Here is a 22,629-nt window from a genome sequence, read left to right on the forward strand (position 1 = left end):
GGATCTGCATCTAAACTGCTGGTTATGGCTGGGTGCTGGAACGTGGTGTTAGAATGGGCAGCTCGCTTCCTTTGAATGTTTTACTTTTCTGACAGCATGAACATGATGGACTGAAGGCCTATTTCTATGCCATAACATTTCCTCCAGGTGTGATCTACCCAGGCCTTGTATCGCTGCAGCAAACCTTTCCCTCTTTTCTATAACAGTCTCTGTAAGATGTTGTACAGCAAGGGAAATTAGACATGAATATATCAACTGAGAGAAATTAGGACATTCCTGGTCAGAATTAATTTCTTCTAAATACTCAATATGAATTTAATTGCTGAAATAAATGTTTTTTTTATTCCAAACCTGTATAAGAACCTTGACTCGAGCTCTTCACATCATTGGGTCAGGAAAACGTCATTAATTTTTGGACACTAAATTCCTGCATCTCTGTGAATATTGATTTCCATCACTCAGAGTTTTCAAAAAGTAATTGGACAATGATTTGAAATGTAAAATTCATCGTGAGGAAGAAAGAAAATGATATTGGGACTAACTTAACAGCTCTTTGAAAAAGCTGGCATAGGGACGATCGGCCAGAAGGCCTCTTAAACTGCAATGTGCTCCTTTGAAGAGTCAGTGCAGTCGGTGTATCACACAGTGCAGATGGTCGAGCCTGCACCCTCAACAATCCCCCCCGGCCCAGCCCCGTAATTCCCATATATTTATTCTGCAGATTCCCCTGAAACTCAGGGTCACTTTACCATGGCCAATCAATGCAAGCAGCAGACCTTTGGAGTGTGGGAGCAAACCAAAACACCTGGGAGAAACCCACACAGACTGGGAGAACTCTGCACAGTCACTGGAATTGAACCTGGGTTCCTGGTGCTGTGAGGCAGCAGCGCAAGGCACTGCACCACCGTGCCAGTCCTCGTGTAAAAGCACACCAGGAAAAAGCCACACCAGTTAAAAGCAATGCCATTTAATTTCAGAGTGAGAAAGAACATCTCTGGTTTATTGTTAACTAGTGATTATTCCTCTCGCGAGGGGGATAGAATATAAAAGCAGGGAGGTCTTGCTGCAACTGTACAAGGCACTGGTGAGGCCGCAACTGGAGTACTGTGTGCAGTTTTGGTCCCCTTATTTGCGAAAGGATATATTGGCCTTGGAGGGAGTGCAGAGAAGGTTCACCAGGTTGATACCGGAGATGAGGGGTGTAGCTTATGAGGAGAGATTAAACAGATTGGGTCTGTACTCGTTGGAGTTTAGAAGGATGAGGGGTGATCTTATAGAGACATATAAGATAATGAAGGGGCTGGATAGGGTAGAGGTGGAGAGATTCTTTCCACTTAGAAGGGAAACCAGAACTAGAGGGCACAGCCTCAAAATAAGGGGGGGCCGGTTCAGAACAGAGTTGAGGGGGAACTTCTTCTCTCAGAGGGTAGTGAATCTCTGGAATTCTCTGCCCATTGAAGTGGTGGAGGCTTCCTCGTTGAATATGTTTAAATCACGGGTAGATAGTTTTCTGATCGGTAAGGGAATTAGGGGATATGGGGAGCAGGCGGGTAAGTAGAACTGATTCGCTTCAGATCAGCCATGATCTTGTTGAATGGTGGGGCAGGCTCGAAGGGCTAGATGGCCTACTCCTGCTCCTATTTCTTATGATCTTATGTTCTCTCCCTGGGACAAAAGATATTGCAACCTGTGTCAAAACAGCCAATTCACTGAGCACACGCTCAGGATAATGCAGGTAGATTATATCATTCTCCTTCCCCAGCCCCCCCCACTAAACCTCTATGCAGCATTTACCCGAGTGAGACAGTCACAGACAAATGCAACATAATTGCACTGGATGTGGTCATTTCATCTTCAATACAGCTGATGGTAAAATTTCTGGAATAGATGTTGGTAAATAAAAACTCAAAATCACTAACCTCTCTCCCACTGCAATACTGATCTTTTCAATATACACGCTCTCTCTCCATATTATAAAATAGATTGAGAAGAACTGGTGAAAGTACAAGAAAGCGCTATACTTAATAGGATGGAGGGTTATAGGTAGGCCTAAAAGGTAGGGATATGTTCGGCACAACTTGTGGGGCCGAAGGGCCTGTTTTGTGCTGTAGTTTTTCTATGTTTCTAAGCTTTACTGATGTGTTGTTAGGATTGGAAAGCTACATCAATCAACAAATACTGAACAGGTGAATAAAGTTTTCTGTATAAAAGAGAGGAAGGGATGACCTGCTCAAAGTCTTACTATTACAAAGTGTTTGCAGTATGTTTCCACCTGCAGATAGCTAAGAATAAATATAAACTTAGTAAAGCAACATAATAACCAATAATAAATATAAACTTAGTCACCAATACATCAATTATTCAATTTAACCAGAGACAAATATATAAAACACTGAAATTCTCTATATATCTGGGACTTATTGTGGATTGAGAACCAGAGTTAAATTTTAAGGTTTGTGCACTAATTCAGTCCTGGTAAGGAGTCACCAAGCTGAGATCAAAAGTATGCTGATCCCTCTGCATATACTTCACCAGTAAGAGTTTTAACAACACCAGGTTAAAGTGCAACAGGTTTATTTGGTAGCAAATACCATTAGCTTTCGGAGCGCTGCTCCTTCGTCAGATGGAGTGGAATCATATACTTCACCAGACCAGAGCATTGTTTTTATTTCAGATTTATGACATACATGTTTTTCTTTTCTTTGGATGAGAATGTAGAACTGATTACCAGTAGGATTAGAGATCCAAGTCTAAGCTGGAAACTCACTGGGTGAAATCACACTGTGAAAAGATCATTCACCAACTGAACGTGGAAATGGATTCACTCGATCATCTGATTGCTCATCACAGCAGCAGTCCCATCTGACAGAAAAAATTCATTTGTTCAAAGGGATTTACTAAGTTTGACCACGAATTAGCAAGCTAGCATTAAATATTTAAAGCATTAAATCCATGATAGGCACATTCGTACTGACAAAATGGAGTTTAAATGTTTGATGCTGCCAGACCTGCTGAGTCTTTCCAACATTTATTGTTCTTATTTAAATGTTCAAAAGTATGGCTGATTCACCCTGCCCGCAAGGACTCCAGTGAATTCACATCTAACTGTAGCATTTTGTCCTGTTATTGATTTGATTTGATTACACCCAGGATGGGAATACGGTGGAAGCCTGCGCATTTTGATTGTTGTATCAACTGATGTAATACTTTTATTATTGTATGAAGAGTCACCTGGACTCAAAACGTTAACCCGTTTTTTTCTCCACTGATGCTGCCACACCTCCTCAGACTTTCAAGTATTTTGTCTTTCAATGTCAGATTTCCAGCATCTGTAAATTTTTCCTTGTATTTTAATTTCATATCTCGACACTATGGCTCCAATCCTCATTGGATCATGAGACATAAGATTATAGCGACAACATTGGCTCAGGAACCGACACCTGCATAGCCTAAATTTATGAACACATAAATATTTCACCATGCTTCGAAACAATCTAGCTCAGACTCAGAGTTACCAGGGAGAGGAATGGTGTCAGTGTGCATGGGATGGAGTCCGTAGCGGGGACTGAAGACACAGTCTTCAGTCTCTCCAGTAATTCAGTGGAGGAAATTTCTGTTTATCCAGCACTGGCTGTCAATCCAGTTGCAACAATGTGTGACTTGGAGATGCGGTTGTTCACATTCACAGATGACCCTGGTCCTTCTAGATATGGAGGTAGATGTTTTGGGAGACTCTCTCTACATGTTTTTCTTCTCCCGCCTCTATTCATCTTTTCACCACCCCCACCATCCTCCCCACACCCACTACTCACATCGAAGACCAAGTCTTTTGGACTCAGACCAGTTGGCAAGTTCCTTTCCCTGCAGGACATTGGTGAAACAGTTGGGTTTTTACAACAGTACTCGTGGTCATTTTTTCCTAGTGCTAGCTCCACAAATGACCAGGTTCATTCAGCTCAATTTCACAACCTTTGTGTTTTTGGTCTGATAGATGTATGCATCCCCACATGGGTCACTGTTCATTTGCTTGTATTACATAAGAACATAAGAAATAGGAGCAGGAGTAGGCCATCTAGCCCCTCGAGCCTGCCCCGCCATTCAATAAGATCATGGCTGATCTGACGTGGATCAGTACCACTTACCTGCCTGATCCCCATAACCCTTAATTCCCTTACCGATCAGGAATCCATCCATCCGCGCCTTAAACATATTCAGCGAGGTAGCCTCCACCACCTCAGTGGGCAGAGAATTCCAGAGATTCACCACCCTCTGGGAGAAGAAGTTCCTCCTCAACTCTGTCTTAAACCGACCCCCCTTTATTTTGAGGCTGTGTCCTCTAGTTTTAACTTCCTTACTAAGTGGAAAGAATCTCTCCGCCTCCACCCTATCCAGCCCCCGCATTATCTTATAAGTCTCCATAAGATCCCCCCTCATCCTTCTAAACTCCAACGAGTACAAACCCAATCTCCTCAGCCTCTCCTCATAATCCAAACCCCGCATCTCCGGTATCAACCTGGTGAACCTTCTCTGCACTCCCTCCAATGCCAATATATCCTTCCTCATATAAGGGGACCAATACTGCACACAGTATTCCAGCTGCGGCCTCACCAATGCCCTGTACAGGTGCATCAAGACATCCCTGCTTTTATATTCTATCCCCCTCGCAATATAGGCCAACATCCCATTTGCCTTCTTGATCACCTGTTGTACCTGCAGATTGGGCTTTTGCGTCTCATGCACAAGGACCCCCAGGTCCCTTTGCACGGTAGCTGTGGAATTACCAATTATTCAAGTAAGGAACCATCGCTCATTTAAAGAGCCATTCACAGTTTCACTGTTGTGTTTCTGTGTTTCATTCCGACTCCATGTTTTCTGTTTGGTATCAATTTCACAGGGAATTGGAAGAGGAGGATTTGCAGTCAGGAAACTGAAATCAAACATCACATCAGGATCTGACACTTTCTCCGTTTATCGCAACCTGAATGTCATAATATTCTGAACATGGAAGGAAAAAGCACTGTTCACAATGGTGAAACACCAGACATGTGTTCTGTGTGTGCACAAGGCTTCAGCCAATCATCTGATCTGTCAGAACATAAATGCAGCCATAATGAGGAGAAACCCTGGAAATGTGACGATTGTGGGATAAAACATAGATCATAGAACAGTACAGCACAGAACAGGCCCTTCGGCCCACGATGTTGTGCCGAGCTTTATCTGAAACCAAGATCAAGCTGTCCCACTCCCTATCATCCTGGTGTGCTCCATGTGCCTATCCAATAACCGCTTAAATGTTCCTAAAGTGTCTGACTCCACGATCACTGCAGGCAGTCCATTCCACACCCCAACCACTCTCTGCGTAAAGAACCTACCTCTGATATTCTTCCTATATCTCCCACCATGAACCCTATAGTTATGCCCCCTTGTAATAGCTCCATCCACCCGAGGAAATAGTCTTTGAACGTTCACTCTATCTATCCCCTTCATCATTTTATAAACCTCTATTAAGTCTCCACTCAACCTCCTCCGCTCCAGAGAGAACAGCCCTAGCTCCCTCAACCTTTCCTCATAAGACCTACCCTCCAAACCAGGCAGCATCCTGGTAAATCTCCTTTGCACTCTTTCCAGCGCTTCCACATCCTTCTTATACTGAGGTGACCAGACTGCACACAATATTCCAAATGTGGTCTCACCAAGGTCCTGTACAGTTGCAGCATAACCCCACGGCTCTTAAACTCCAAAGCTAATAAAAGCTAACACACTATAGGCCTTCTTCACAGCTCTATCCACTTGAGTGGCAACCTTCAGAGATCTGTGGATATGGACCCCAAGATCTCTCTGTTCCTCCACAGTCTTCAGAACCCTACCTTTGACCCTGTAATCCACATTTAAATTTGTCCTACCAAAATGAATCACCTCACATTTGTCAGGGTTAAACTCCATCTGCCATTTTTCAGCCCAGCTTTGCATTCTATCTATGTCTCTTTGCAGCCTACAACAGCCCTCCACCTCATCCACTACTCCACCAATCTTGGTGTCATCAGCAAATTTACTGATCCACCCTTCAACCCCCTCCTTTAAGTCATTAATAAAAATCACAAATAGCAGAGGACCAAGCACTGATCCCTGTGGCACTCCGCTAGCAACCTGCCTCCAGTCCGAAAATTTTCCATCCACCACCACCCTCTGTCTTCGATCAGACAGCCAGTTACCTATCCAATCGGCCAAGTTTCCCTCTATCCCACACCTCCTCACTTTCATCATAAGCCGACCATGGGGGACCTTATCAAACGCCTTACTAAAATCCATGTATATGACATCAACTGCCCTACCTTCATCAACACTCTTAGTTACCTCCTCAAAAAATTCTATCAAATTTGTGAGGCACATCTTGCCCTTCACGAATCCGTGCTGATGACTATCCCGGATTAAACCGCATCTTTCTAAATGGTTGTAAATCTCATCCCTAAGGACCTTTTCCATCAACTTACCAACCACCGAAGTAAGACTAACCGGCCTATAATTACCAGGGTCATTTCTATTCCCTTTCTTAAACAGAGGAACAACATTCGCCACTCTCCAGTCCTCTGGCACCACCCCCGTGATGTGGAGATGCCGGTGTTGGACTGGGGTGAACACAGTAAGAAGTCTCACAACACCAGGTTAAAGTCCAACAGGTTTACTTGGTAGCAAATACCATAAGCTTTCGGAGCTCTGCTCCTTCGTGGACAGTGAGGACCCAAAGATCAAAGCCAAAGGCTCTGCAATCTCATCCCTTGCCTCCCAAAGAATCCTAGGATATATTTCATCAGGCCTAGGGGACTTATCGACCTTCAGTTTATTCATAACCGCTAGTACATCCTCCCTCCGTACATCTACTTCCTCCAGCCTATTAGCCTGTAGCCCCTTCTCTTCCTCAAAAACATGGCCCCTCTCCTTGGTGAACACTGAAGAAAAGTATTCATTCATCACCTCGCCTATCTCTACTGACTCCATACACAAGTTCCCACTACTGTCCTTGACCGGCCCTAGCCTCACCCTGGTCATTCTTTTATTCCTCACATAAGAGTAAAAAGCCTTGGGGTTTCCCTTGATCCGACCCGCCAAGGACTTCTCGTGTCCCCTCCTCGCTCTCCTAAGCCCCTTTTTCAGCTCATTCCTTGCTAACTTGTAACCCTCAATCGAGCCATCTGAACCTTGTTTCCTCATCCCTACATAAGCTTCCCTCTTCCTTTTCACAAGACATTCCACCTCTTTCGTGAACCATGGTTCCCTCACTCGGCCATTTCCTCCCTGCCTGACAGGGACATACCTATCAAGGACATCCAGTATTTGTTCCTTGAAAAAGTTCCACTTCTCATTAGTTCCTTTCTCTGACAGTTTCTGTTCCCAACTTATGCCCCCTAATTCTTGCCTAATCGCATCATAATTACCTCTCCCCCAATTGTAAACCTTGCCCTGCCGTACGGCCCTATCCCTCTCCATTGCAATCACAAAAGACACCGAATTGTGGTCACTATCTCCAAAGTGCTCTCCCACAACCAAATCTAACACTTGGCCCGGTTCATTTCCCAGTACCAAATCCAATGTGGCCTCACCTCTTGTCGGCCTATCCACATATTGTGTCAGGAACCCCTCCTGCACACACTGCACAAAAACTGCCCCATCCGAACTATTTGACCTACAAAAGTTCCAATCAATATTTGGAAAGTTAAAGTCCCCCATGACAACTACCCTGTGACCCCCACACATATCCATAATCTGCTTAGCAATTTCTTCCCCCACATCTCTATTACTATTTGGGGGCCTATAGTAAACTCCTAACAACATGACCGCTCCTTTCCTATTTCTAACCTCAGCCCATATTACCTCAGTGTGCAGATCCCCCTCGAAGTGCCTTTCCGCAGCCGTTAAACTATCCTTGATTAACAATGCCACTCCTCCACCTCTTTTACCAGCTTCCCTACACTTAGTGAAACATCTATACCCCGGAATGTCCAACAACCATTCCTGTCCTTGTTCTACCCACGTCTCCGTAATGGCCACAACATCGTAGTCCCAAGTTCCAATCCACGCCCCAAGTTCATCAACCTTGTTCCGGATGCTCCTTGCATTGAAGTAGACAAACGTCAACCCACCTTCCTGTCTACCGGTACCCACCCTTGACCCTGATACCTTCCCCAATACCTCACCACCCTCACTGACTTCTGGACTACAACTCCTTTTCCCACTCCCCTGACAAATTAGTTTAAACCCCCCTGAAGAGCCGTAACAAATTTCCCTCCTAGGATATTGGTGCCCCTCTGGTTCAGGTGCACCCCGTCCTGTTTGTACAGGTCCCACCTTCCCCAGAATGTGTTCCAATTAGCCACGTATCTGAAACCCTCCCTCCTACACCATCCCTGCAACCACATATTTAACTGCACTCTCTCCCTGTTCCTCAACTCGCTATCACGTGGCACCGGCAACGTACCAGAGATGACCACATGTTTTGTCTTGGCTCTCAGCTTCCAGCCCAGCTCCAGAAATTCCTGCTTTAAATCCCCGTCCCTTCTCTTACCTATGTCATTGGTACCAATGTGTACCACGACTTGTGACTGTTTCCCCTCCCCCTTCAGAATCCGGAAAACACGGTCTGAGACGTCACGGACCTTGGCATCCGGTAGGCAACGTACCATCCGTGAGTCTCTTTTGCTGCCACAGAACCTCCTATCTATCCCTCTAAGTAACGAGTCCCCAATAACTATTGCCCTCCCGCTCTGCCCCTTACCCTCCCGAGCCACAGAGATGGACACAGTGCTGGAGATCCTCTCACTGCGGCTCACCACTAGTATGTCATCCCCCTCAATCGTATCCAAAGCGGAATACTTGTTGCTAAGGGGAACGACCACCGGGGATCCCTGCACGGACTGCTTCCTCCCAGCCCCTCTCACCGTCACCCATCTGTTTTCATTCCTCGGAGTAACTGTATTCCTAATGCTTCTGTCTATGGCCACCTCTGCGTCCCTAATGATCCTAAGTTCATCCAACTCCAGCTCCAGTTCCCTAACACGGTTTTGGAGGAGCTGCAGATGGGTGCACTTCCCACAGGTGAAATCAGCAGGGACACTGTCGTCGTCCCTCACCTCAAACATAGTGCAAGAGGAACATAGCACTGCCTGCACACCCATCCCCTCTAGCTACCTTGCCAGTACCAGGTAGAAACAGCAAAAATGAATTAAACTCACCCCTGCTCGCCCTTTCTGCCTAAGCCCTGTGAGCCAAAGCCTTATAGCTCACACTCTGCTTCCCACTCACTCCACTGCCCGCTCCTGACGCTGCCCGCTGTATACTGCAGCCTACCTTTTATACTTCACGCGCTTAAAAAACCCTTCCCAGACTCCTTAGCAGCCCACTTCCAGTTTTCACTTTAAACTTAAAATACTACTGCAAAAGTAAAGGCCAAAAAAAACACACACTAGCTGACTAATTAAATAAATAAACAATTCAATTAATCTCTCACCAGCACTGCTGCCTCCAATCACTCCCTCTCAGCTTGCTCCAGTTTCAGCTTTTTTCCACTGGGTGTCAGTGTGTCTGGAAAACATACAAATCAGATGCTGAACAGCAAGATAATTATACATTTTAGCCATGCTGTGTTTATTCAGGAGAAGCCTCTTGTTTAAAGATGAAGATCTCTCCTGTTTTATTTGCTTAATGGAATAGCAGCTGGGGTTCTTTTTAAAGAAATGCGAGGAGTGAGGTTTACAGCAGAGAAACGGGTTTCAGTTTCAGTTTAGAGTTCACTTGCTAACTGGAGCTGTTTAAAGACAGTCGTCTGCTCCTTCTTTCTCCGTGAAGTCTCTCCGACAGCTTCAAGACATTCAACAACTTATAGTACGTGTGCCTGGGCTTAATAACTTTTTAATGTGGCATTTAAGTCAAGAGGAAGAATGTTGCTTCCATGGAAGTGAAAGTGGTCAGTTAGAAATTACAGTTGTTTCTTTTCACGTTTAAAGATTGTTCAACTGTACACAGTTAAATTGCTGCATTTTGTTAGAGTTATGCTTAACCTGCGTTATGAATAAAGATGGTTTTCATAAAAAAGATCCTTAATTTGTCAGTGAAATTACTAAGCTGTGGAGCCAAGCATTTCCTCACCTTTCTGCAAAAATGGGAATATGTTGGGGTCTATTCTGGCTTAATAATATACCTTGGGGTTCTGTTCTGGGGCATGAACATTTTTATTTCCAGGATTTGAACACAGGTCCACTGATAACACAACCACACCACTGCCTCCCCTCTCATCTCATTCTTGACAAATCATAGGTTAATTCACTATTTCCAAAACCCTGGCAAACAAGGGCTCACAATATCTTTTGTAAGTAAAATAAAGGGTTTGAGAAGCAATTTTAGTTGACTGGTTCTCCACGTTTTGATTACCATTTCACTTTTCAAGCCTAATTCATAGAAATCATAGAAACCCTACAGTACAGAAAGCCCATCGAGTCTGCACCGACCACAATCCCACCCAGGCCCTACCCCCCCGTATCCCTACAGATTTTACCCACTAATCCCTCTAACCTACGCATCTCAGGACACTAAGGGCAATTTTCTTTTAGCATGGCCAATCAACCTAACCCGCACATCTTTGGACTGTGGGAGGAAACCGGAGCACCCGGAGGAAACCCACGCAGACACGGGGAGAATGTGCAAACTCCACACAGACAGTGACCCGAGCCGGGAATCGAACCCAGGTCCCTGGAACTGTGAAGCAGCAGCGCTAACCACTGTGCTACCGTGCCGTGGAAATTGTGAGAAGTCTGTTCAGTTGTTAAAATTAAGCTTTCTCCTCTCAATATGAATTATAGGGCGGCACGGTAGCACTGCTGCTTCACAGCTCCAGGGTCCTGGGTTCGATTCCCGGCTCGGGTCACTGTCTGTGTGGAGTTTGCACATTCTCCTCGTGTCTGCGTGGGTTTCCTCCGGGTGCTCCGGTTTCCTCCCACAGTCCAAAGATGTGCGGGTTAGGTTGATTGGCCAGGTTAAAAAAAAAAAAATTGCCCCTTAGAGTCCTGGGATGCGTAGGTTAGAGGGATTAGCGGGTAAAATATGTGGGGGTAGGGCCTGGGTGGGATTGTGGTCGGTGCAGACTCGATGGGCCGAATGGCCTCCTTCTGCACTGTAGGGTTTCTATGATTCTACTTCGAATTACTGTTAGTTGACACGTTGCCAACACTTAATTTCAGATTGAGAAAGAGTGAGAAAATGTTCAATAATTCAAGTCTTATTGTTGCATATTAAGTGAATACAGTGTCTTTTGCTGTTACATTTCCCCTTCCCCTTGACAGTTCTGCACACAACCAAAACTGACTGCATTGACTGCCTTCAGGCGGCATGGTGGCAAGCACAGCTGTCTCACAGCACCAGCGACCTGGTTTCGATTCTGGCCTTGGGACACTGAGTTTGCATATTCTCCCCGAGTCTACATGGTTTTCCTCTGGGTACTCCAGTTTCCTCCCACAGACCAAAGATGCGCGGGTTTGGTTGATTGTCCATTATAAATTGCCCCCTAGTGTTAGGGGGACTAAGAGGGTAAATATGTGGGGTTACGGGGATAGGACCTGGCGCAGGCTCGATGGGCAAAATGGCCTCCTTCTGTACTGTAGATTCTATACCTTTCACTTACTCCCATTTCCAACTCTGACATTTCAGATAACTTCTCTCAAACCTGCACATTCCGGCTGTTTGCTGTTGATTCGTGTCAGATTATTAAAGGCTCCTGCAGCACCACTTCCATTAATTACACTCGCTCAAAATACACATTTCAGACGGGGAAACAAACCCATTAATGATTCCCTCTTCCCCGGCTCCACAGTGAGTGAGACAGGGACAAACAGCAGGATTTTACCCATGCTCTCCAATCACCCACTGCCAGCAGAAAGCAGTGAGTGTCGCTTTAATCAGCGGGTTACTGCCCATCCCTGGGACAGAAGATACTCCAGTCCGGGCCAAACCTTCCAATACACCAAGCACAGGCTCAGAAAAATGCAGGTAGATCATATCCCACTTAGTAAACCTCCAAACAGCATTTACACAGCATCCGAGTGAATGAAACTCTCTGAGCTTTTTCCCTTGTGTTCAGCTCCTGTGACTCATGGGACTGAGTAAATTCAGGGAGAAGTTTTCTTGCCACTTAGCCTGAGATTTGGACTCAAGTCTGGGAGATATTTGTCTCAGTGTAAAGTGTAAAATTTGATCCATTAACACTCAGATTTTACCATGCATCAACAATTCTATTGTAAGCGTTTTGCAGCTTATCACAATCCCTCTCTTTCTGTCTCTGGATTTGTTCCTGACCTGTTGCTCATGTGACATTCCCAACTCTAACTGGAATTGACAAATCTCATTCCACTGATTCTGACAGAGCTGGTTTCGATCATGAATTAATTTAAGTTTGTGATCAGGAACTGTGTGACAATGAAGGACGGCACGGTGGCACAGTGGTTAGCACTGCTGCTTCACAGCTCCAGGGACCTGGGTTCGATTCCCGGCTTGGGTCACTGTCTGTGTGGAGTTTGCACATTCTCCTCGTGTCTGCGTGGGTTTCCTCCGGGTGCTCCAGTTTCCTCCCACAGTCCAAAGCTGTGCGGGTTAGGTTGATTGGCCATGCTTAAAAAAAATTGCCCCTTAGAGTCCCCTCAGAGTAGATTAGAGGGATTAGCGGGTAAATATGCAGGGATATGGGGGTAGGGCCTGGGTGGGATTGTGGTCGGTGCAGACTCGATGGGCCGAATGGCCTCCTTCTGCACTGTAGGGTTTCTATGATTCTATGAATGCTGATGGGGACAAAATAGAGAAGGAAAACACCCCTGGATGGTCTCGAACCACCTGGTTAATAGTCGAATGTGCTAATAAACTGCACCACATATACTTGTGAGTAAATAGCTCATGAGATATCCCAGACCAGGGGTCAGTGAGTTAAAGATCAGATTGCCGCTGCCGGAATCAACGTTCCACCGTATTAAAGAAGGGAAAGGTGCCTTGATTGTGTCCGCTCAGTCGGACAGTTCACCTTCATTCTCCTCTGATTCAGTTCCCAAAGAGTTTCTAAAGATTCACAAAGCTGGAAACTGTTTTTTTTTTGTTGCATGGTTCCATCTCCATTTCCTCACCTGTCAACTGACAAGTTTCCAGAACCTCCTCTTAATCCTCCGCCTTGCACCATGTGCAGGGATGAGAGAATTCAGTTTTGTGGAGAGATTATTGAGACTGGGATTGTTCTCTTTTGAGCAAAGAAGGTTAAATGGATATTTCATGGAGCTGTTCAATATTATGGGGATATATTGTCAGCAACCTGAAACATTCATTCTGTTTCCCCCTCCATAGAAGCTGTTTGACCTGTTTCCAATCTTTTCTGTTCTGAGGTCGGATTTGCAGCATCTGTAGTATCTGGTTTTTGGGTCACAGTGGATCAGTTTTCTCTGACTTATCGTCCCCTGTTTAAAGGTGAAGAAGGAGCTTTGAAAGAATGAGACAACATCCCTGTTAAACATGAAACTAAACTCTGAGGCAAAGGAAATTTGACATGTCTGATACGACTTTCAACAACTTTTACAGATGCACCATGGAAAGCATTTTTTCTGGATGTATCACAGCTTGGTATGGCTCCTGCTCTGTCCAAGACTGCAAAAAATGATAAAGGGTTGTGAACGAAGCCCAGTCCAGCATGCAAACCAGACTCCCACCCATTTACTCTGTCTACACTTGCCGCTGTCTCTGAAAAAGAGCCAGCATAATCAAGGACACCACGCATCCCAGACATTCTCTTCCACCTTCTTCCTTTGGGGAAAAAGATACAAAAGTCTGATGTCACGTTCCAACCAACTCAAAAACAGCTTCTTTTCTGCTGCCAGCAAACTTTTGAATGGACCCAGCTTACATTAACTTAGAACCATAGAAAATTACAGCTCAGAAACAGGCCTTTTGGCCCTTCTTGTCTGTGCCGAACCATTTTTTGCCTAGTCCCACTGACCTGCACTTGGACCATATCTCTCCACACCCCTCTCATCCATGAACCTGTCCAAGTTTTTCTTAAATGTTAAAAGCATTTACCACTTTATCCGGCAGCTCATTCCACACTCCCACCACTCTCTGCGTGAAGAAGCCCCCCCTAATATTCTCTTTAAAAACTTTTCTCCTTTCACCCTTAATCCATGCCCTCTGGTTTTTTTCTCCCCTAGCCTCAGTGGAAAAAGCCTGCTTGCATTCACTCTATCTATACCCATCAAAATCTTGTACATCTCTATCAAATCTCCCCTCAATCTTCTACGCTCCAGGGAATAAAGTCCCAACTTGATCTTTCTCTGCAATGCTTCTTGAGCAAGAAACTCTTTTCTTCTTCTTTCCATTTACCACTCCACAAATGTATCAAACAGACTAGCTATGACTGTAATGCTACATTCTGCACTCTCTCATTTCCTTCCCGATGAACGGCATGCTTTGTCTGTATAGCACACAAGAAACAATACTTTTCACTGTATACTAATACATGTGACAATAATAAATCAAATCAAATAAACTCACTGTTAATTCCTCCTCAGTAACAGTTTGAAACACAAAGTTTGCAGTGGGGATTGAAGCGGGGACTTTCTCCTGTGAAGTTGCGGTGATAATGAGTGTCCTGGGGAAATGAGTGTGAATCCCCCAGCCCGGGACAGAGGGGAACTGACCATCCATCTCCAGCCCCAGACAGAGGGGAACTGACCATCCATCTCCAGCCCCGGACAGAGGGGAACTGACCATCCATCTCCAGCCCCGGACAGAGGGGAACTGACCATCCATCTCCAGCTCTAATTCCCAAACACAAAATGCTGCCAATAATCAGGTTCAAACAAAACCACAATTCTGTTAGCTTTCGGATAGTGATGGAAAAGGATGAGTGGTGTCCCAAGGGTAAGGTGTTGGATTGGGGGAAGGCTAACTTTAGTGGGATTAGGCAGAAATTGGCAGCTCTTGATTGGGAGAGGCTGTTTGAGGGTAAATCCACATCTGGCATGTGGGAGTCTTTTAAGGAACAGTTGTTAGGGCTACAGGACAGGCATGTGCCTGTTAAAAAGGATAGGAAGGGTAGGATTCGAGAACCGTGGATAACCAGGGAAATTGAGGGACTGGTCAAAAAGAAAAGAGAGGCATATGGTAGGTCCAGGCAGCTAAAAACGGAGGGAGCTCTGGAGGAGTACAAAGAAAGTAGGAAAGAACTCAAACGGGGAATTAGAAGGGCAAAAAGGGATCACGAAATGTCCTTGGCAGACAGGATTAAGGAGAATCCCAAGGCATTTTATTCATACGTTAGGAACAAAAGGGTTGTCAGGGAAAAAATCGGACCTCTCAGGGACAAAAGTGGGGAATTATGCTTGGAGCCCAAAGAAGTAGGGGAGATCCTAAATGAATACTTTGCGTCGGTATTCACAAAGGAGAGGGATGTGTTGACTGGGAGTGTCTTGGAGGGGAGTGTTGAACCGTTGGAGAAAATCTCCATTACAAAGGAGGAAGTGTTAGGTTTGTTAGAGAATTTAAAGACTGACAAATCCCCAGGACCTGATGGAATCTATCCAAGGCTGCTCAGGGAGATGAGAGATGAAATCGCTGGGCCTCTGACGCAAATCTTTGTCTCGTCACTGGACGCAGGTGAGGTCCCAGAGGATTGGAGGATAGCTAATGTGGTCCCGTTATTTTAGAAGGGTAGGAAGGAGAACCCGGGTAATTATAGGCCGGTGAGCTTGACGTCTGTGGTGGGGAAGTTGTTGGAGAAGATTCTTAGAGAGAGGATGTATGCGCATTTGGAAAGGAATAAACTCATTAACGATAGTCAGCATGGTTTTGTGAGAGGGAGGTCATGCCTCACTAACCTGGTGGAGTTTTTTGAAGAAGTGACCAGAATGGTTGACGAGGGAAGGGCCGTGGATGTCGTCTATATGGACTTTAGTAAAGCCTTTGACAAAGTCCCTCATGGTAGGCTGATGCAAAACGTTGGATCTCATGGGATAAAGGGGGAGGTGGCTAGATGGGTGGAGAACTGGCTTGGTCACAGAAGACAGAGGGTGATAGTGGAAGGGTCTTTTTCCGGCTGGAGGCCTGTGACTAGTGGTGTTCCGCAGGGCTCTGTATTGGGACCTCTGCTGTTTGTGATTTATATAAATGATCTGGAAGGTGTAACTGGGGTGATCAGTAAGTTTGCGGACGACACAAAATTGGCAGGACTTGCAGATAGTGAGGAGCATTGTCAGAAGCTACAGAAGGATATAGATAGGCTGGAAACTTGGGCAAAGAAATGGCAGATGGAGTTCAATCCTGATAAATGCGAAGTGATGCATTTTGGTAGAAATAATGTAGGGAGGAGCTATATGATAAATGGCAGAACCATAAAGGGTGTAGATACGCAGAGGGACCTGGGTGTGCAAGTCCACAGATCCTTGAAAGTGACATCACAGGTGGAGAAGGTGGTGAAGAAGGCATATGGCATCCTTGCCTTTATAGGACGGGGCATAGAGTATAAAAGTTGGGGTCTGATGTTGCAGATGTATAGAACGTTGGTTCGGCCGGATCTGGAATACTGCGTCCAGTTCTGGTCGCCACACTACCAGAAGGACGTGGAGGCTTTGGAGAGAGTACAGAGGAGGTTTACCAGGATGTTACCTGGTATGGAGGGGCTTAGTTATGAGGAGAGATTGGGTAAATTGGGGTTCTTCTCCCTGGAACGACGGAGGATGAGGGGAGACTTAATAGAGGTGTATAAAATTATGAAAGGCATAGATAGGGTGAACGGTGGGAAGCTTTTCCCCAGGTCGGTGGTGACGTTCACGAGGGGTCATAGGTTCAAGGTGAAGGGGGGGGAGGTTTAACACAGATATCAGACGGACATATTTTACACAGAGGGTGGTGGGGGCCTGGAATGCGCTGCCAGGCAAGGTGGTGGAGGCGGACACACTGGGAACGTTTAAGGCTTATCTAGACAGCCATATGAACGGAGTGGGAATGGAGGGATACAAAAGAATGGTCTCGTTTGGACCAGGGAGCGGCACGGGCTTGGAGGGCCGAAGGGCCTGTTCCTGTGCTGTATTGTTCTTTGTTCTTTGTTCAACAAAACCTCTTCACCGCACAGGACCTTGAACCGATGCTATACACTAGATGCATCGATGACATTTTCTTCCTTTGGACTCATGGTGAACAATCACTGAAATAACTACATGATGACATCAACAAGTTCCATCCCATCATCAGACTCACCATGGACTATTCTCCAGAATCGGTTGCAACCGATTGGACACAAGCATCTCCATCAAGGACGGTCACCTCAGCACCTCACTGTACCGCAAGCCCACGGATAACCTCACGATGCTCCAGTTCTCCAGCTTCCACTCTAAACACGTTAAAGAAGCCATCCCCTACGGACAAGCCCTCCGAATACACAGGATCTGCTCGGATGAGAAGGATCACAAAAGACTCCTACAGATGCTGAAAAACACCCTCATAAGGACAGGATATGGCGCTCGACTCAAGGATCGACAGTTCCGACGCGCCACAGCGAAAGACCGCAATAACCTCCTCTGAAGACAGACATGGGACACAGCACGCAGAGTACCCTTCGTCGTCCAGTACTTCCCCGGAGCGGAGAAGCTACGACATCTTCTCCGGAGCCTTCAACATGTCATCGATGAAGACGAACATCTCGCCAAGGCCATCCCCACACCCCACTTCTTGCCTTCAAACAACCGCACAACCTCAAACAAACGGTTGTCCGCAGCAAACTACCCAGCCTTCAGGAGAACAGTGACCACGACACCACACAACCCTGCCACAGCAACCTCTGCAAGACGTGCCGGATCATCGACACGGATGCCATCATATCACGTGAGAACACCATCCACCAGGTACACGGTACATACTCTTGCGACTCGGCCGACGTTGTCTACCTGATACGCTGCAGGAAAGGATGTCCCGAGGCATGGTACATTGGCGAGACCATGCAGACGCTACGACAACGGATGAATGAACACTGCTCAACAATCACCATGAAGAGTGTCCTCTTCCTGTCATGGAATACTTCAAGGAGTCTAACAACACCAGGTTAAAGTCCAACAGGTTTATTTGGTAGCAAACGCCACTAGCATTCGGAGCGCTGCTCCTTCGTCAGGTGGTAAGGAGCAGCGCTCCAAACGCTAGTGGCGTTTGCTACCAAATAAACCTGTTGGACTTTAACCTGGTGTTGTTAGACTCCTTACTGTGTTTACCCAGGATAAAGGGTGTAGATACGCAGAGGGACCTGGGTGTGCAAGTCCACAGATCCTTGAAGGTGACGTCACAGGTGGAGAAGGTAGTGAATAAGGCATATGGCATACTTGCCATTCTAGGACGGGGCATAGAGTATAAAAGTTGGGGTCTGATGTTGCAGTTGTATAGAACGTTGGTTCGGCCGCATTTGGAATACTGCGCCCAGTTCTGGTCGCCACACTACCGGAAGGACTTGGAGGCTTTAGAGAGAGTGCAGAGGAGGTTTATCAGGATGTTGCCTGGTATGGAAGGGCTTAGTTATGAGGAGAGATTGGGTAAACTGGGGTTGTTCTCACTGGAAAGTCGGAGGATGAGGGGTGACCTAATAGAGGTGTATAAAATTATGAAAGGCATAGATAGGGTGAACGGTGGGAAGCTTTTTCCCAGGTCGGTGGTGACATTCACGAGGGGTCATAGGTTCAAGGTGGGGGGGGGAGGTGAGAGGTTTAACACGGATATCAGAAGGACGTATTTTACACAGAGGGTGGTGGTGGCCTGGAATGCGCTGCCGGGCAAGGTGGCGGAGGCAGACACACTGGGAACGTTTAAGACTTATCTAGATCGCCACATGAACGGAGTGGGAATGGAGGGATACAAAAGAATGGTCTAGTCTGGACCAGGGAGCGGCGCGGGCTTGGAGGGCCGAAGGGCCTGTTCCTGTGCTGTATTGTTCTTTGTACCCCAGTCCAACACCGGCATCTCCACCTCATTGGAACACTTCAACAGTCAAGGGCATTCAGCCTCTGATCTTTGGGTAAGCGTTCTCCAAGGTGGCCTTCCCGACACACGACAACGCAGAATCGCCGAGCAAGAACTGATAGCCAAGTTCCGCACACTGACAGCCAAGATCCCGGATGGCCTCAACTAGGATCTTGGGTTCATGTCACACGATCTGTAACTCCCATGACTTGCCTGGGCTGGCAAAATCTCACTAACTGTCCTGGCTTGAGACAATTCACACCTCTTTAACCTGTGCTTAACCCTCTCTCCACTCACATTGTCTGTACCTTTAAGACTTGATTACCTGTAAAGACTCGCATTCCAACCATTATCTTGTAAATTGAGTCTGCGTCTATGTAGACCCTGTTTGTGAACACAACTCTAAACTCACCTGAAGAAGGAGCAACAATCCGAAAGCTTGTGCCACCAAATAACCCTGTTGGACTTTAACCTGGTGTTGTGAGACTTGTTACTGTGTTCACCCCAGTCCAACGCCGGCATCTCCACATCAATACTCAGCAAGTCAGCCCGAGACTGCGGCCGCTCTCAATAACGTCACAATGCCCGGCTGATTGACGGCAGCTCCGGACCAATAGGAAGAGGTGGGGCGGGTCTGGGAGGACCGTGCTGGAGCGGCTGGTCCTCCAACCAATCGGAGTGAATGAAGGGCGGGGCTGGGAATGGAGCACGCGCAGTGTCAGTAATGACGACGGAGAAATCTTTACTTGGCGGTGATGCGGAATAAATAAGTAAAGAAAAAGATCAGATTGAGGGGGCGGTGGATCCGGCGGGTGCGCGGAGAGACTTCGTAAACATGTTGCATAAATCGCAAACCCCGAAAAAGAATTTCCCGGTCGTCAGTTCTCCCGTTTACATCCAGCAGGGCCTCATATTTCTCCCAGTTTTAGACACGAATTGGGCGCCGCCATGTTTATTGGACGCAATATGCTGACGAGCGCATGCGTGATAGCCATCTTTGTAGGGGGCAATGTGGGAACCACTTGTCCATCAAGCTGCTTTACACTCTAAGTTACAATGTCTGATTGATGAGGCAGAACAACCCTGTATGTCCAAGGCAGTGACTATAATCTTTATTTATATTTTGCTTTTAACATCATAAAACTTTCCAAATCATTTAATGTAAATGTGACAAAGTTAGATTTGACACTGAGCTACGTCAGGAGATATAGAATCATAGAAACGCTACAGTGCAGAAGGAGGCCATTCGGCCCATCGAGTCTGCACCGACCACAATCCCACCCAGGCCCTACCCCCACATATTTACCCACTAATCCCTCTAACCTACGCATCTCAGGACTCTAAGGGGCAATTTTTTTTTTAACCTGGCCAATCAACCTAACCCACACATCTTTGGACAGGTGACCAGAAGCTTGGTCAAAGAGGGGGGTTTTAAGAAGGAAAGTGAGTGGAGATGTTTCAGGAAAAAAATCCAGATGGTGTGGCCCAGGCAAATAAAAGGACGGTCACCAATAGTGGAATGATTAAAATCAGGAATGTTCAAGGAGGCTGGAATTAGATGAAAGTAGAGATCTCAGAGGGTCTTTAACTGGAGCAATTTACAAAGATAAGGATGGTCACGAACACGGAGGAAAACACGGAGATGAGTTTTAAAGTTTTGATTCTTCACTGGGATTTTTTGTCGGTCAGTGAGCACAGGGGTGATGGGTGAACAACTCTTGGTGCGAGGAAGCACACAGGCAGTTGAGTTTTGGATAATCTCAAGATTAAAGGGGGTTTGAATGTGCGAGGCCAGCCGGGAGTGCGTTAGGATAGTTAAGTCTAGGGAAACAGAGGAATGAACGAGAGTTTCAGCAGCAGATGAGCTGAGTCTGGGGTGGAGTTGGATGATGTTACTGAGGTGGAAATAGGCGGTCTTGGGGTTCTACTGTGACGCCAAAATTGTGACCAGTCTGGCTGTGTATCAGACATTTCCCCGGAAGAGGAATGGAGTCGGGTCTAGAGTTGTGGAGTTTGCAGTGGGGACTGAAGACAATGGCTTCAGTCTTTCCAATATTTAAATGGGGGGAATTTACAGGATGTTGCCTGGTTTGGAGGATAAGGACTATGAAGAAAGGTTGAACAAACTTGCATTGTTTTCATTGGAGCATTGGAGGATGAAGGGGGACGTTGCTCTTTACAGCCTGCACCCTGTAAGGACTCCATCCCTTTCTCTCAGCTCCTTCACCGACATCACATTTGTCCCGATAATGCCATTTTCCAAAGTGGTGCTCCTCTAATATGTGCTCCTTTTTCCTCAACCGTGGATTCCCATCTGCAGTTGTCAACAGGGCCCTCAACAACGTGTGGTCCATCTCCCGCACTACGACCCTCACTCCTTCCCCTCTCTACCCGAACAAGGATAGACTCCTCCTTTTTCTCACATTTCACCCTACCAGCCTCCACATACAAAGCATAATCCTCCGCCATTTTCGCCAGCGTGATGCCACCACCAAACACATCTTCCCTTCACTCCCTCTGTCAGCATTCCACAGAGACTGTTCCCTCCGGGATAACCTAGTCCACTCCTCCACTATACCCAACACCTCTCCCGTCACTCATGGCACCTTCCCATGCAATCGCAGAAGGTGTAACACCTGCCCCTTTACCTCTTCCATGCTGACCATCCAAGGTCCAAAACACTCATTCCAGGTTAAGCAGTGTTTCACTTGCACCTCTTTCAATTTGGTCTATTGCATTCGCTGCTCCCAATGTGGTCTCCTCTACATTGGAGAAACCAAGCGTAGACTGGGTGATCACTTTGCTGAGCACCTTCAGTCCGTGTGCAATCAGGACCCTGACCTTCCGGTTGCTTGCCATTTTAACACACGATCCTGCCCATGCCCACATGTCTGTCCTTGGCTTGCTGCAATGTTAGAACCATAGAAAATTACAGCTCAGAAACAGGCCTTTTGGCCCTTCTTGTCTGTGCCAAACCATTTTATGCCTAGTCCCACTGACCTGCACTTGGACCATATTCCTCCACACCCCTCATCCATGAACCCGTCCAAGTTTTTCTTAAATGTTAAAAGTGACCCCGCATTTACCACTTTATCCGGCAGCTCATTCCACACTCCCACCACTCTCTGCGTGAAGAAGCCCCCCCTAATATTCCCTTTAAACTTTTCTCCTTTCACCCTTAACCCATGCCCTCTGGTTTTTTTCTCCCCTAGCCTCAGCGGAAAAAGCCTGCTTGCATTCACTCTATCTATACCCATCAAAATCTTATACACCTCTATCAAATCTCCCCTCAATCTTCTGCGCTCCAGGGAATAAAGTCCCAACCTATTCAATCTCTCTCTGTAACTCAGCTTCTCAAGTCCCGGCAACATCCTTGTGAACCTTCTCTGCACTCCTTCAATCTTATTTACATCCTTCCTGTAACTAGGTGACCAAAACTGTACACAATACTCCAAATTCGGCCTCACCAATGCCTTATATAACCTTACCATAACACTCCAACTTTTATACTCGATACTCCGATTTATAAAGGCCAATGTACCAAAGGCACTCTTTACGACCCTATCCACCAGTGACGTCACTTTTAGGGAATTCTGTACCTGTATTCCCAGATCCCTC

At 46.4% G+C, this 22,629-nt stretch overlaps 1 protein-coding gene across 2 annotated transcripts in view; it reads right to left on the reverse strand.

Annotated features, from left to right (window-relative positions):
• LOC144480874 (uncharacterized) overlaps nucleotides 1–19,989 on the reverse strand; it is a 51,185-nt gene extending 31,196 nt beyond the window's left edge. The window contains exons 1-3 of one of the 2 annotated variants that reach the window (XR_013495722.1): nucleotides 19,424–19,989; nucleotides 9,503–9,576; nucleotides 2,560–2,862 (exon numbers count right to left, since the gene is read on the reverse strand). The gene's annotated coding sequence lies outside the window, so the exon portion shown is untranslated. Of the gene's footprint in view, nucleotides 1–2,559; nucleotides 2,863–9,502; nucleotides 9,577–19,423 lie in introns of those variants that run through there. The other variant, XM_078200499.1, reaches the window with a different exon arrangement.
• Nucleotides 19,990–22,629: the final 2,640 nt, after the last annotated feature.

This window comes from Mustelus asterias, chromosome 30 (assembly GCF_964213995.1).
Source record: "Mustelus asterias chromosome 30, sMusAst1.hap1.1, whole genome shotgun sequence".
Taxonomy (NCBI): Eukaryota; Metazoa; Chordata; class Chondrichthyes; order Carcharhiniformes; family Triakidae; genus Mustelus; species Mustelus asterias.